This window comes from Diabrotica virgifera, chromosome 1, assembly GCF_917563875.1.
Source record: "Diabrotica virgifera virgifera chromosome 1, PGI_DIABVI_V3a".
NCBI classification, from domain to species: Eukaryota; Metazoa; Arthropoda; class Insecta; order Coleoptera; family Chrysomelidae; genus Diabrotica; species Diabrotica virgifera.
In genome coordinates, this window is record NC_065443.1 from 213,671,450 (window position 1) to 213,680,665 (window position 9,216).

Sequence of the window (9,216 nt, forward strand, 5' to 3'; positions counted from 1 at the left end):
TATCGAAAAAATCAATGTTTTTAATAAGTTTTCTGCTAATAATTCCAAAAACTTTCGTTTTATCAAAACAAATTTACTTAACAAAAATGTACATTTTGAAAAAATAAACAAAACCGTTTTTTTTAATCTTCTTTAAGACCAATAGTAATCGAGCTCTTCTTGGTCAAATGCTAAATATTGTAGTTTTAAAGTCAAAAGACGGGAAAACTATACATTTTTCGAGGTTAACTTATGCAAACTAATTTAAAGCTTTTAAAAATACCTATCTTCAGAAATAAAAAAAAATCTCTAGCTCAAATATAAGTGGCTTATACTGAAATGAATGTCAATTCCAATTTTTTTCAGCGAAACAGTGATCGGAAACAGACCTCTTATTACCACCGTAATTAAAATTAGTAATTTACCTTATTTGGTCTTCTTTATTTATGTATTGTTAATGGATTCTAGAAGTTTGACCGACATAGAATGATTAGTTTTTAAATAAATGTAGTTAAATCAAATAACGAATTTTTGTAGTTTGGAAATAAATGGCATTTTCTTCAGAATAGAACGATTGGCATCAGAGATACGAAAAAACGTTTAAATATGATATTGTAGTTTATTTAATTACCAACAACCTGGTTTCCAAAAATTTTCTCTACATCAAAAATTGAGTGAGATTTTGACAATTAAAACTTGTAATAACATGCAAAACCACCTTTACCAACCCCAAAGTCACCTCTTTTTGCGACTGAGGATTTTAAAAAGATTTAATATAAATAGGCTCATAGATATTATAAAAACCTACAAAATTGTTTTTTACCAATCTTTCCAAGATAAAAAATTAAAAAGTTACGGTTAAGAAATCAATATATTTTTTTGAAAAAAAAAGGAGAAATCCAATTGGAAGCATAATAATGTAAGTTAACGGTGTTTCTAGTGATTGCCCTTATTTAGTCTTCTTTATTTATATATTATTAATAGATTCTAGAAGTTTGACTTTCTTAGAATGATTAGTTTTTAAAGAACTGGATTCAAAAGCGAATAACGAATTTTTGTAGTTTGGTAAAAAATGCTATTTTCTTCAGAATAGAAAGATTAGCATCAAAGATACAAAAAAATGTTTAAATATGAAATTGTAGGTTATTTAATTTCCAAGAACTTGTTTTGAAAAAAATTTTTCTACGCAAAAATTGAGTGAATCGTAAATGAGTCTATCATCGAATAACATTGATTTTTTAGATATAGCACTTTAGAGTAACACTTTCGATAGCGCATAAATCGAAAACTATTAATTTTATCCCCCCCCCCCCCGAGATAATAAAATAAAATATTTTCACCCCCGAGATAGGGTTGCAACCACCCCCATGGTAAAAGCGCCTTTCGGCATCATATATATTTTGATCCATGGACTATCCACTACTTATTCTCAAATTTTCAAGCAAATCGATCCATTCTGTAAAAATTGCTAGGTGAAAAGCTTCGATTTCTGGACTAAATAATTGATTTTCATTTTGTAACTTCAAAGGGCTGTAACTTTTTTATGTGCACATTTGTAGTAAGGTAAGTTAGGTTCAGTCGACTATTTTGGTCCCAGAATAAGTGATTAATTTATGACCTGCCTTTTTGTTACACCCTGTATAAATATGGTAAAAAATAATACAGGTAATTTGACTTCGTAAGAGACCGAAAGTAGAACCGGAAGTCGATATTTCAACTCTTCGTGTAACTTTGCGTCGATTGATATACGTTTTCGCTTATTTTGAGTCATATTTATTCAAAGAACAAAACCAGAATAAAAGTCGAGTAACTAGGTCATTATGTTATAAGAGGTGGCAGGCAACCTGCAATAAAAATCCTCTGTTATGCTCAGCGAATGGCACAAACCTTCAATACAGTGGCGAAGAACTACAACATGAAAATATCAACAGCCAAAACAAAACCCCTGGTAGTATCAAGGGAACCCAAAAGATGCAAATTAGTAATTAACAACGAACTAATTGAACAAGTCTCGAGATTCTAATATCTGGGAATCGAAATATGAAAGCAAGCAAATAAAGCTAATTACGTGTCAGGATGTCTGAGGGATGTCATCTGGAGAGACAAAGATATGAGGCTGGAAGGGAAAGTATGCATATACAAATCATGTGTAAGACCGATCATGACGTACGCGATAGAAACAAGATGTGACACAGCAGAAGCCAAGAGGATACTGAGAACATCAGAAATGAGAACGCTGAGGTCAATAACTGGGAAAAAACTGAGAGATAGAATACCGAACGACAGAATAAGAGATCTCTGTAACATACAAGATATACTACGGTGGGGAAGACAGAGACGACGAGAGTGGAATCAGCATGTGACGAGAATGGACAGCGAGAGAATAGCCCGTATAGCCAGGGATTCGAAGCCAACAGGCAAGAGACCAATAGGAAGGCCCTTTAAAAGGTGGCGAGATAGCTGGCAGTCAACATCACAGCTACGAATACAAGCTCAAAATCGGTAAGGAACAGGCCAAGAGGCCTATTATAAGAAGAAGAAAAAGAAGAAGATATTTATTCAATTTTCTTTACAATTACCTCAAAACCGGAACTAAAGATTCAAGCTCGACTTTTCAATACCCTTTGATTAATATGTCACATGTACTTCTGTGACTATAATATGGTACTTCTGGCTACAACTTTTTAACTGGATATATAAAAACCAAAAGTATACATTTTTTCTCATCTTGCTAAGATATGTCGAATAATATATCGCTTATACTATTTCGGTGACTTTAAAATGGTACTTTCGGTTGCAACTCTAAAACCGGTAGACGTCAGTTGTTGACGTCAAATTTCTCATCTTAAATACCATCCGTTATAAGCTTTCTTTCGACATCCCATTTGTCATTATGTATGTGTTAATAACGGAAGAGTTATGTGCGTAGACAGACGGGCAGACAGGCACGAAACTGAAAGTATATATTTGTTATCGTCTTACTAAGGCGCGTCGAATAATGTATCGCTTGTACTATTCCGACGACTTTAAAACAGTACTTCCGATTGCATTTCTAAAACCGGTTACAAGCTTTCACTCGACATCTCATTTGTCATTGTACCTGGTATAATGACGGAGGAGTTGTGTTGACGGACAGACAGACATGTTTATTGTCCAAGATTAACAAATATCAGCTCACACTACAATAAAAAATAAACATGCTAATTGTCCATCTTCTTCTTCAACATTAAGTAACCCAACTTTGGACATAGGCCTCCCCCAATTCAATCCATTGTTTTATATTTTGCGCCACTTGATTCCAGTTGTGTCCTTCAATCTTCTTAATGTCGCCAGTCCATCTCATTTGTGCTGCTTCTCTCTCCTAACCATGGTCTCCATCGTTCTATTTTGTGGTTCCATCTTTTATCCTTCAGTCCGGCATTGCGTCCTGCAAAGCTCAATTTTAATTTGGCATATTCTCCTGCGTCTTTTATTTTGGTTTTGCTTCTAATCCATTCGTTTGTTTTTTTTTTGTCTATAAGTCTCACCCAGAGCATTGATCTTTTAATCGCACTTTGTGCCTTTACTATTTTATCCATATTGGCCTTGGTGAGTGTCTATGTGAACCATAGGGGAGTACATATAGGGAGGATAAGCTGTTCGTAAACTCTGGTTTTCAAATATTGTTATATTTTTGTGTTTTTCAAGAACCAACTCAGTTTTCCAAATCCTGCCCACGCTAATCTTATTCTTCTGGTAAATTCGGCAGTTTGAGTTTCTTTGTTAACTTCATTATCGGTCAAAAATTTTGATATTAGCTCAAACATAATGCAAATAACAAACCTGACTTAGTGTCAATGTATGCTTCCTCTCCGGGGGTGAATGCCACCCTTTCTCGGGGGGTGGAAATTTACAATTTCAAAATGCCACCGGGAATCCATAGAAAATTAAATTTTATGAAGAAAATATAGAATAAAATTTTTTAATTAACTTAATAATTTCTTAGTTATTCGCGATTGAAGATTCCAAAAAAAAACACGTTTGTGAATAGTTTTTCGCGAATAACTCGAAAATTACGCATTTTCAGGAAAAAATTATCCTTATGAAAATTGATGCCTATAAAAAACAAAGAAACTAATCAGTTTTGATTAAATTTTTTAGATAACATTACGTAACTTACGCAAATAACGAAAAAATTATTAATTTTTCATAGAAAATGTCAATAAACATCTTTAAAGTACTTTTGTAGACCTTCAAAATAAGCGACAATAGCCTCTAGCATGAAAATTAAGCAAGTTATTACGAAAATTAATCAAATACCTCAAATTTATAAAAGAAAAAATGACCGTAAAATGTATGCCATTATACATGTGAGTCAAAATTAGTATTAATCCTAGTAGTCGAGGAAATGAAGCTAAAAAAATGGCAAAACCTCGAGATTTTTTCGTCCAGCATCGATTTGTATAAAAATTTGGGATTAGGCTCATTAAACCCTCTAGATCATTTTCTATATTGAGCCGTTGTACGCTTTTTGTTTTTTAAGGGTGAAAACTACCCCTAATTGTAAAAAATTATAAAATACCTAACATATTAAACTTTAATATTGTCAACATTTGGTTCTTACTAGTTACATATCGATTGTTTTATGCTTTAAGATATACTATCATAATATTTCAACCCCTAGAACTCCCCTTGTTGGAGCTATATATAAAACATTTACTTATCCTAAAAGAATAATTTCGGCTTGCATCGATTTACATAAAAATTTGGGATTAGGATCGCCTCACACTGTACTTCATATTCTATATCATGCTTAAGGACGTTGATTATTTTTAGGGGTGTAAACTACCCCTTATTTTCAAAAGTTATATAAAAACATTGTAAACTTTAATATGGGTAAAATTTGGTTTTGATTGGTTAAATAATGATTGTTTTATACTTTGAGATATAATATCATAATATTTCAACCCTTAAAAAGCACCCTTAATAACATTACAGTTTTTATAAGTAGATATTTTAATAGATCTATACAGAAAAAAAAGTAGAATTAAAGAATTACAAAAACATTTATTTACACAAAAATATGAGTTTACAAATATGTACAAATACAAATACAAATAAGTTTTTAGTCATTTTCCATTATACGAACCGGTTCTGTGGTATTATACATTAGTGATGTAACGAATATTCGTATTCGCATTCGCATTCGCGAATATTCGCATGTTTTTACCTATTCGCATTCGCATCCGCATTCGCGAAATTTGTGCGAATGTTTTGCGAATATTAAAACCAGAAAAAAAATAATTTTAAGATAATATTAGGCTAATAAAATCAAAATCTATTCACTTCTCATCTTTTTTTATTAAGAAAAGGTAACTTAACCTCAAACATGCAGCTACTCTCAAATGGAAATATGCAGGACACAACAGCAGACAAAGATACGGAAGATGGAACAAAGTCAACAAAGCGATAACTCACTGGAGACCTTGGGACTACAAAAGAGGAGGGCAGACCACAGCCGAGGTGGTCGAATAACCTAAAAAGATCAGGCCATATAATGACCAGATCGACAGCATTAGCACTGAACCGAGAAGAGTGGAAAAATAAGGGGGAGCCTACGTTCAACTTTGGACAAATGAATGGCAATAGATAGATAGAACTTAACCTTGTATAATCACATTATCAGCCTTCACTTATTTTATTATTTGGTATTATGTAATAAAGCTTAACATTCAGATTGATTTACACTAAATATCAATTAACTTTTCATTATAAATTTAGTAAACATTACAAAAATAGAAACAAATTTAAAAAAAACTGAATATTCGCATTCGCATCCGCATTCGCGAATGTCGGTAGCAGATATTCGCATTCGCATTCGTATTCGCGAATGTTCAAAAAATGACATTCGTTACATCACTATTATACATACATTGAAAATTATCCATAAGCGGACTATTCGAATTTTTCGAAAAAAAATTCGTTTTATAAACATAGCTCCTTCATTTTTGGCGATAAAAAGTTTTTTCAAATACAAATTTGTTGGATTTTTGAAGAGTTATAAGACTGTGTAAACTTAAATTTCGTAAGATCCCTTAGTTTTTAATTAGGGTGGGTTTAAATGGCTCGAATAAGGGGGTGTCTGCTCGTAAATAGAGGTTTTAAAAGCTTTATCGCGCTAACTGATCAGTGTAATGAAAATTTGTGCACAAAAGAATTTTAGCTATTAAAAAAGCTACAATTTAGTAGTCTATCATTTTTTTCGTATCTCCAGTATTTTCGGAGATATTTTGAAGTAAAAGGTGAAAAATGAGAAATTAAAAAAAATTTATTTTTCTTTAACCTCAAATTTTTCTAAAATTAGACCTTTTAAATAAGTCAAAATTCTTGGATGTATTTATAATATAAATATAAAAGGAATTATAAAAAGGTCAAGACCAATTTGTAATTAGGAAGGTAGTTAGGGGGTTGTTTTCACTGATTTTTTCATAGAGAAAAGCAGGTACCGACATTATTTTTATCATAAGTCGCTTAATTTTCAGGCTAGAGACTTTTTATTACTCTTTTTTGAAAGGTCTAACTGTATGCTTGAAAAAAGATTATTTGAGTTTTCCTCGGAAAAAGCAAAGTTTTTCTGTTATTTGGCTTTGAATATTTCAAATTATGCATTTGACGAAAAAAGCTAACTTTTAACATGCCGTATCTCGGTTTGTATTGGTCTTAAAGATATTACAGAAAAAGAATTTGGTTTGCGTTACTTATGCCTGGTTGCACCAACAGATCTTAAGCTCCAGCTTAGCTAAGCTCTGCTTATAGATAGGAATACCGGAAGTATCACTTACGTTGCACCATAATTTTGGATTCTTACCTTGTTATCAAGTATATCTATTATTAAATTATGATATTCCTATTATATTTTAATGTAATTACTCGTATATTACATTAATTCTTATGATATTCTTGGCTTAAGCCTAAGATCTGTTGGTGCAACCAGGCATAAAAGATACAATTTTGATAGCTACAGTTTTTTTTTTGATTAAATGCATATTTTTCGAGATATTCTCAAAAAACCCTCTAAAAAAGTCGATTTTTTCGTCGAAAAACTGTTACTTTCAAGCGCGAATAACTCGAAAAATATTAGTTTTACGAAGAAAATGTAAAAACCATTTTTTTCTTAGAATTACTGTTTACATCGATTTACATGGTTAAAATGTAATAAAAAATTCCCGCCCCCGAGATGGGGTGGCAACCACCCCCAAGGTTTTAGCGTACAGCGGCATGATATAGAAAATGATCCTTGGACTATTCCCTACCTTCTGTGAAAATTTCAAGTAAATCCATGCTGGACGAAAAAATTGCGAGTCAAAATGCTTTATTTCCCCGACTATAGCCCACGTGAAATCAACTTTTAAGATTTTAAGGTAACCCCCCACCCCACCTCCGTAGGGGGTCGTGTTTGGTGCCATTCGATAGATTTTTCAAAAATATTGAATAAGTGTATTTTTTAAATATACACTCTTTTGCATGTACTTAACTTACCTTATCTTAATCTGACAATTTCGAGTTTTTTTAAGGATAGATTTTTTTTTCGGGCCCCCCTTAACGAACTCCCCTGTGTTAAGAGCCAATATATGGTAGAGGTACATCTGCAGGGTACCAGGTTTCTCCCCATATGATAATCTGGCGCGCTCGAGTAACTGCAAAAATCCCCGCTTGGGCTCCCCTACTATTATATCATAAGCAACAATTAATTTTCATTTTCTTAACGAATTCCACGACTTCAAGCTTTCAAAAAGATTTTTTTCCTAATTTTTATGATAAGGGGTAGTTTTTAGGGGTTGAATCAAATTAACAACTTGTATGTATCAGGTTTTTTATATTTAAATAATTTTCTATTTAAGATCGAAAATAAAATGATTTCATAATCTCAGCGATTTTTTTAATAACTCTATGAGGGGTAGTTTTTAAGGGTAGTTACATGTAAGAATATCAAACTATTAGTTAAATTGTAAAGAAACAACAAAAATTTAACGTGTTTAAACATATTGATGTCCATAACTGCTTCCATATATTAATTTTCAATTTTTTCCTAAGTCTCATTTTGAGGGGTGGTTTTTGGTGGCTGCGTTATTAAAAAAAGGAAGTGTCAGATCTCTTGTACTTGGAGGAAAAAAATTCTCCTATTACGATCCAAAATAAAAAAATTTCATATTTCTTGACCATATTTTTTATATAATCTTTGTATGAGGGGTTGTTTTCAATGGTTGTGAGCTGTAAAATATCAAAATATAGAAGTCATGATTCAAAACAATCAACAGTTAATATATTTGAACATATATATAGCCCATTACCGCTTTAATTCATTAGTTTTCAATTTATTGGAGTAAGGGGTAGTTTTCGCCCCTTAAAAATAAAAAGCATACTTTGCGACTAAGTCAGGTTTGAATGGTTATGGTTAAAATGTAATAAAAAATTCCAGCCCCCGAGATGGGGTGGCAACCACCCCCAAGGTTTTAGCGTACAGCAGTATGATATAGAAAATGATTCTTGGACTATTCCCTGGTGAAAATTTCAAGTACATCCATGCTGGACGAAAAAATTGCGAGTCAAAATGCTTTATTTCCTCGACTATAGCCCACGTGAAATCAACTTTATGTATGTTCCGACAACACGTTCCAAAAGTTTGAATTATTTAGAACAATTACATTTTCAAAAAACCTGTTTTCAGTTAATTTCTTTTTTTTTTCGATTTTTCAAAAATTACGTTATTTTTTCAAAACATCTCAAAAACTTTTGGATTTATGAAAAAAGGTGTTGATGGACCAAAAATTTAGATTTTTTACTGAAAATTTTGCTTCTTTTATAAGTCACGTAGCTTATAAATTAAGCGAGATATAAGCGTTTAAAGTATTGATTTCAATGCTAAAGAAGCGTATTTGTAGCCCTTTAACATTAAAATTATCTAAACAAAAGGGTTTAAAAAAATTACAACTTCCATGATCTTATAGATTATGAAATTCCCTACAAAATGATGTGAGAGTGAATGCAAAAAGCTTAAAGGGAAGCCGAGTTATTGTTAAAAAACCAAATACATTTTTCTAGATATAATGTTTAAAAATTACGGAAGGTCTAAATTTTGATGTTTTTGGAGTACTTATTCTTTTATGCATGCAGTGTCTGATTTGTATTTACATATCGGGCAACAAAACTCTACAATTTTACAATTTTAATGCTTGGGGATGGACAAAAGTGAATGGC